The sequence below is a fragment of the Acipenser ruthenus genome, chromosome 6 (assembly GCF_902713425.1).
Source record: "Acipenser ruthenus chromosome 6, fAciRut3.2 maternal haplotype, whole genome shotgun sequence".
Classification (NCBI taxonomy): domain Eukaryota; kingdom Metazoa; phylum Chordata; class Actinopteri; order Acipenseriformes; family Acipenseridae; genus Acipenser; species Acipenser ruthenus.
In genome coordinates, this window is record NC_081194.1 from 44152199 (window position 1) to 44160216 (window position 8018).

At 39.6% G+C, this 8018-nt stretch overlaps 1 long non-coding RNA gene across 1 annotated transcript; it reads right to left on the bottom strand.

Moving 5' to 3' along the window:
- Positions 1 to 6198: 6198 nt before the first annotated feature.
- LOC131737378 (uncharacterized) lies at positions 6199 to 6651 on the bottom strand. The gene is made up of 3 exons (XR_009328994.1): positions 6546 to 6651; positions 6376 to 6435; positions 6199 to 6266 (listed from the first exon to the last, which is right to left on the bottom strand). It is a non-coding gene; the product is annotated as an uncharacterized LOC131737378 (long non-coding RNA).
- Between the last annotated feature and the right edge of the window lie 1367 nt (positions 6652 to 8018).

Consider the following 8018-nt stretch of genomic DNA (forward strand, 5'->3'; position numbering starts at 1 on the left):
CATGGCTGACATCTTGACAGAAAGCAGAGCAGAGAGACTCGGTAATAGTCACAGAATTGAAGAAGGTACAGGCTTCATTGCAGGCTACGATGCAGGTGGTGTCTGAAGACGTCACTGCCATTAAAACTAGCGTAGAAACTGTACAAAAATAAAATTTCTAACCTGCGTTCAAGAATGGTAATGGCGGAGGACTGCATATCAAATATCGAAGACAAAATGGAGGCCATAGAAAATACAGTCACAATGACAGAGAAACAGCAGAAAAAGCTATGGGACAAGTTGCAGGACTTCAAAAATCGCAGTTGACGTCAAAATATAAGGATCATCGGTGTACCTGAGAGAGCAGAGGAGGGAAATAAGAACACATCGACCTTCACAGTGAAAATGTTTAAAGACATTTTCAACATGCAGGGGGAACCTGATATGGAAATAGAGAGAGCACATCACTCACTAGCATCGAGACCACAAGCAGCACAAAGACCACAGCCACCGACTGCAAGATTTCTGAGATTTCCAGATAAAGAAAAAATAATGCGGTTGTCCAGAGAGAAGGGGAAATTGCAGTGGGGAGGACACAAAAATCATGGTCTTTCAGGATCTATCGTGGGAGCTTGCAGAAAAAAGGAGAACGTTTAATGAAGCATGGAGGCTACTCTGTACCCAGCAATATTAAAGATCACAACAGAAATAGACACATTCACAGATGAAGAGGAAGCCAAAGAATATGTAAAGAACGGGGCAACTCTAGGACAGGCTGGAGATGGCACTGCAACTGCACTCCACAGAAACACGCAAGTGCCCCCTTTGGAGCTTTCAAAAAGAATAAATAAGAGAAATGTCACAAATAAGATAAGGTTAAGACTGTTTAAAAGAGAAGTGAAATCGACTGTTCTGTTTTTCTGTGGAAAAATTGCTTACATAACTATTTTAAAAGTTCAGTGCACAGTGTCATCTAGAATTCACTATTTTTTAATCTCTACAACTCTAGTTATGGGTGTCAGTAAATGCAATATAGGAGTTACTGCAATATCTGACTATGTGAATGTGAATCTTATAATGGATGTGAGGAAGAAGCCAGAAAAACCACAGAAATGGCAATTAAATACTAGTATATTACAGAACTTGGCTCAAACAGCCATACTTCAGAAAACAATTTAATTATGTTTTAATATTAACAAAGGTTAAACACAATGCAGCTCAGTAGTATGGGAAGCTAAGCATATATGATTAAAATGACATCCACAAATAAAATAAAAGATTTAGAAAAAGTACGCAAACTTGAAAGAGAAATTAAGGAATTAGAGACAACATATGGAAGTCATCCGTCTGCAGAAAAACTTCATAAAATGACAAAAGCTAAGTCAATTTATAATGAAAAAAATCAGAATATGCACTATACAGATTAAAACAAATCCATTACGAATCAGGGGATAAAGCAAGTAAAATACTAGCACGGCAACTTAAAAATATAGAAATGAACTCCAGTATTCCAGCAATTAGAGATGAGACTGGACAGCTACATACAGACACCAAGGGGTAGATGTACTAAAGTGTTGCGCCTGTCGAAATAGTCGCAAACCAGTTGCAAACGAGTCGGAAGGCTTGGGTGAAATGTACTAAACAAGCGCAATGCTGTTAGCGACTTTTTAGGGAATGCTTTGCGGAAGCAGTTTTTCTTTGCAGTTCAACCTTAGATGAATATGTAATTATGGGCGTTCCTGCATAAATGTGTGGTGGACATAGTGCAAATGAGGGTTCTCAAATATTACAATGAGATGTACTAAAGCTGCCAGCAATTGGGACACTTACAATGGCATCAATTTAAGAACTTTTGTAAGCATGTTTCAAACAGTCGCAATTACCAAACCTTTAAAATGCAGTATGAACAACACCATCCACTATAACCATGGCTGCTGTGATTGCAACAAGAAGGAGACATTATCTTCAGCAAGAACAAGTAATTTGTAGGATGAGAAGAGAAAGGGTATTTTGTACCTGCATTACTCTCTTCGATTTAAATGAAGACCAAATTAAGCACAAGTACAGGCTTGACAGCCACATAATTCTTGAGCTGCTGTCTGATTTAAAAGATGACCTGGAGCCTGTCACCCAGAGAAGCCATGCTATCCCTGCAGTGGTCCACCCCTGCATTATCTTGCCTCTGGGTCCTTTCAGCGGATTGTGGCAGCTGTTGCTGGCATTTCCCAGTCCGCTTTTTCTTGTGCTTTGCTAGTTGTGCTCAATGCATTTTTGCAAAATACCTATTTTTCCCTAAAAGCAACGTGCACTTACAAGCCTTGAAAACAAATTTCTATAACATTTCTGGTTTCCCCAACGTGCTAGGAGCAATAGACTGCACACATGTGCCTCTCACCCCTCTTGCTCATTCTCAGCATCTGTATAGGAATAGGAAACACACCAATTCTATTAATGTGCAGGTGGTTTTTAATTGTGCACAATTTAGCACTGCACCACTGACTAACTTAAATAAAAACTGACAGTATACATTTGGCTTATAGGCTACTCATGATAATACGAATTAGTGGTATAATGCAAAATTTGTTGCTGGTCCTTTGAAATTCGTATTAACGAGAATTGACTGTCCTCCTATAAGTATCATAACTTGTCAATGCGGCACCATGATCTATTTTGTGTTAATTGTCTAGGCTAAAAATAATAATAATTAAAACAATCATTTAGTTTCAATTTAAAATAATGTGTACAATGCAGCAGCATGGTTTATTTTGTGTTACTGGTAGCCTACAGCAGGCTAAAGTAAAAAGAAAGTGTGCTTGGTATTAATTTGATTTTACTGTATACTGTATAGGCCTACTGTACATATTTATATTTTTTACATAATGTAATGTGTAGCCTATCTAAAACACATCAGTGTTATTTCAGCGCAATGATTTTTACATTTAAAATACATTGAGCACTATAAATGTATGTGTGCATGTGACAGTCTGGCTCGCAGTGGTGAAGTGGATGACGTCACGGACCAGGAAGTAACTGACACCAAAACAGTGGATGGGTGGGTGAAGCTGAATGCTATTGCACTCAGCGTATTTAATAACAAACAAAACAAAAGATTTAAACAAAACAACAAAACACAAAACAAAAGGGCACGAGGGCCAAACGAATAAACAAACAAACAAGTAAGTGTCGTGCTGGATACTCCAGCATGTTTTAGCAATTGTTAATTAAGTTTTGCTCGCTCTCTCCGCTCCCCGTACTCTCCTCTGTACACCCAACATCAAGTGCAGAGAGCTGCAGGTTTATATACTCTGGCCGAGGGATTAACTAGTTGTTAATTATCTTATTATCCCTCGGCCAGAGTCTGCACGCGTTTGGTAAGGATGCATGACTGTCAGCTAGTTAAATAATCAGTAGCTGATCAGCCATGCATCCTCACGGGGTTTTTAAATATAATAATAAAAGACGCGGCGCTTTTACCCGCGCCGCAAACAAAAATACAAATAATAATACGATTTTATTGTATTTTTTTTAAACCTGACACCTCCAAATGTCAGACAAAGATATCCAGTTTAGCGAGGGGCTACTGTGTGATTATGAAAAGCTTTTTGATAGAAACACATTTTTTATTTGGGGGTGAAGGTGGGGCCCCCACTATAGAATCTGATGGGAATAAAATGACTTTTATTATTTAGTCGAAAAAAAATGTTGCTAGAGATCTCGCTAACATGACAATATAATTTGGGAAACAGTTACTGTTTTATAACAAAGCAGTACTAGATACAAAAATAAAACGTAAGGAGAAAAACAGTGGTTGGCATCTGCTCCTTAGACCGAGTCGTGTTGGGAGTGCCCACAAAGCCTGTCACGGCTCACCCTACAATTTTAAAGTTCAGACGGACTGTGCAGCTCTCTGATGCCGCAGCCAAAAGCATCTCCACAGCTCTGCCGACCGGAATCAGGTGTCTCTCGTTTACCTGGGCAGATCAGCTTTTATCTGCATATGGCTATGCGACAAATTAAGGGCAATTGGCTGCAGAAGTAGATCCACACAGTCCCACCTGCTACAATAATAACTTCATTTCCCAGATTGAATTACCAAAACTTAATGTAGAACAAAGAGATTTTTTTGAACAAAAAATAACAGAAGGGGAGATTACAGAGGCAATAAAATCAGTGTCAACAGGGACAGTGCCAGGGAAAGACGGTCTGCCTAGTGAATTTTACAAGCGGTTCCGAGACCCTGTCCTGTGTGAGATTTACAATGAAGCATGGTATAGAGGGCTATTACCCACTAGCATGCATAGAGCAATAATAACACTTCTACCAAAACCCAGAAGAGACATTACGGAATGCAGACACTGCAGGCCAATTTCTCTACTGAATGTAGATTATAAAATTTTAACCAAGGTTATCGCTATAAGACTAAATAAAATTATACATGTGTTAGTTAAACAAGACCAAATAGGCTATGTCACAGGGAGAAATGACTCAGACAATCTGTGAAGGTTAGCACATTTGATATGGGAGGTCAGGGACCTTGATGACCCAGTAGCAGTAATGTCCTTGGATGCAGAAAAGGCGTTCAGAAGGTTGAATGGGGGTATCTCCATCACACTCTGGACACCTTTGGATTTGGCCTTCTCTTTCAAACTTTGATAAAGGGCTTTATGGTAACCCATCTGCAGTAGTTTTAACAAATGCGCTCCCCTGCTTTCTCACTGGGTAGGGGCACAATGCAAGGCTTCCCTTTATCCTCCCTCTTATTTATACTGGCCTTAGAGCCTTTAGCGGAAGCCATAAGATCTTGTAAAACTATAATGAGCATTTCTGTGGGGGCCCAGAAATACAAAATAATGCTAAACGGGGATGATGTATTGATGCTCGTCTCTGACCCCCAGAGGTCATTTCCATCATTGCTTAGCTTAGTGGAATCGTTTTACTGTGATATCTGGATACAAGATAAATTGGTCTGTCAGCAGTCCTACCATTATCAAAATTCTGCCCCTGTTGCCTGTTTGGTAAATGGAAATTCAAATAAGATAAACTAAAATATTTGGGAATTCTTGCCGTCGCTATGAGACTTATTTTAAAATAAATAATAAAGAAACGGTTCCAGAAGCCATGTTAAGGATAATAAAACAGCCAGTCATTTATTTCTTTTGTTTTGTAAACACAGTTATACAGGACTTTGTCGGCCCAGCCCCACGCCAAAATAATAAACCCTACTAGTGTCTATGCCTACCCACTTCACTTTCACAGCAACAGCGGATACCTCTCACACACAACAGGGGTATTCAGTATATCAGCGTAATCGGCTATCTATCTAAACTGGCGAATTCGTCTTTAACAATAACAGGTTTTCAATCACCCTCCGCTCCGTCTAAATCCACCCAAAGAGTCTCTCCGAGCCTGCTGACGTCAGCTCCCATCGTCCTCATCCCTCAGGGCTAAACCAACCCTCGAAGACGAGGAGGAGAGGGGGGGGGGGGGGGGGGGGACTGGCTAATTCCCTGTAACAAAAGAACTTTCTCAATTAACTTCCATAAACAATGACACAGCCTCCCTATACACCCACACACTCACCCCCTAAACTACGGTCCCCAAACGACCTTCCCACCCTGCATTCACACCCTTATACCCTCCCCGTACACATTCTCTTAATGGCGTGGTCGGGCACACAACACAGAGAATGAACAGATAACAACGCATTTACAATACTGCATCCCAGCGACTCTAGTCCAGTTCTCGCAAAAGCCAGGATCGCTACAATATGTTTCTTGTTCAGCAAAAAAATCACCTCAACATTTTATTAGACAATCAAGGTAGACACTTAATTATTTATGCAAAACTAGCATGGCATGTAATTACAGTGGGCTCTGACCAATGAGTGAAGACAGAGGCTTCCCAACCTGGGCCTTGTCTGCAGGGTTCAGTAGCTCTAAACCCATTGCTTAAGTCCAGTGGGTGAGAAGAGACGCTTGGCTTGACAACGTTAACTGTCTGCAATCCTTCTGATAGGTTGGTTGCAGCAGAAAATTGAGGTCAAATCAATAGTCACTATAGTAGGGACACTGCTCTACATAACATTTTCTTAACTAGGAAACCAAAAACTTCAGTACTGTAGTAACTGTAGAAGTGGAATATTAGATTAAATAATCAATCACTGTCAGAGCTGGTAACTGATTGCCATTTCTCCCTAATCTTTTCACCTCCCCTTACAAACCTGCATTTCAGCTTGAAATGAGCTGCCTTCTTGTTGCTTGGTGTGGGGCCTCCATCTGGAAGTGTTTCTGTTAAAAAGAGGAAATCCGTGAAGTGGGCTTCTGTCACTGAAACACAACCAAAATGTTCAAATTTTCAGTTAAAAAGAAAAACTTCCTGAAGACACTCATCACTTACACGGAAAATGCAATTATTAGTTCTAAGGGCTCCCCTCCATCTGTCTTTATCCTTGCAGGTCTAAGGGACAGAAAAGAAAATTATTTTCACATTAGCAACTCATTAAAGGTCAGACATTTGTATCTTGGTCTCCACTGGATTCAATTCATTGTTTTAACACATTTAAATACCTGTTTGGAGTATTGTCCCACTGGCCGGCCCAGACCTACTGAGTCCTCTGTCATGCATATGCCTAAGTGGCCTGGGTGGGGCCGTTCTGAGGTCATCCATCACCCTACGTCAATGTCACTGCCTCCCGGGGAGACACCACCAACAGTCAGTCACTTATGCTGTCAGGAGGAGAGGGAGAATGTTAAGCCCATTTACTGTATTTCATTTCTGATACATTTTATGGGTTTTTAATGTCTTTGAGGTAGCACAATAATGGCTTTTAGGTTGTATAATGTTTTAGCTACTGTCAGTTTGAAGTGTAACCAGCACTCCAGATAAGGTTTTGGGTCATTGAGTAATTTGTAAGTAAAATTTATTTTGGCTGCATAAAATGCAACATTACCTTAATGAGTACTTTCAGTAAATACCTTACATACTTTAATGCTAATTTATGGGGTGTGCATTAACTAAAGCCTTACATTTTAACTGTAATTGTACTTTGAACTACTGTACAAAAACTTACAATAAAAACAAAAACAACAATTAATGTTAACTTTAGTGGAGTTCAGGGGCGTGAGCCAGAGCTTTGCCCCTTCCTAATTTCACCTGCCTATCATCATAAACCAGCTATTTAAACCCAGTCACAGCCCTGCTCTTTCTCTTGCATTTGCTTTTTCCTAGTCCTCCTCACTTTTTTATGCTGCGTGTTTCTGTGTCAGTCCCCTCTGGGGGGATAGTAAGTTTCACTTCCCTGACCTAGAGTTCCAGTAACTCTGCAGGTTCTTTGTGTGGTCAGAGGAAAAGCAAAAGAAAAATGCACCTATACGCTGACTGCAAATGCTTTAAAGTGAAGCATGAAAACATTAACCTCAAGTACACCTTTGTAAAATTGTTTTGCAAATGTAGCATACTTTGCATTATTATTATTATTATTATTATTATTATTATTATTATTATTATTATTATTATTATTATTATTATTATTATTATCAATACAGATATTTGCTGTACTATTTGTCATGTTGTTGATATTAGTTTGAAAATAGTGAAAATAAATATAATTTTAATTATATTACATTATTTTAGTCCTGCTATATACTTTTTAGAATCTACTCTATATACCACCAAGATGAATTGTTGGATTGTTTTAACTAGACCAAAAAAATAACATTTATAGCTACAGATTATAACAACACCTTTCTACTTTCCTGTTCTGGCTTATCGTGTGTCTTGTGCAAGCTCTCCTTTGATCCACGGTTCACTCGGGTCCAATCCCAGTGCATGCACGAATACGCCAAAGTCAGGATTCATCACAGGGAGGTGGTACCTTTCCCATGATCACTATTATTCACACTGGGATGTTTCTCCAGCACGTCTTTTCTTTAGACTGGCCCTCTTCTGAAAGGTCTTTAAAAAATAAATTGTGGGGGGATCCTGAGTGGCGCATCCGGTAAAGGCACTCTGCGTGGAGTCCAGGCTATTCCATTGACGAC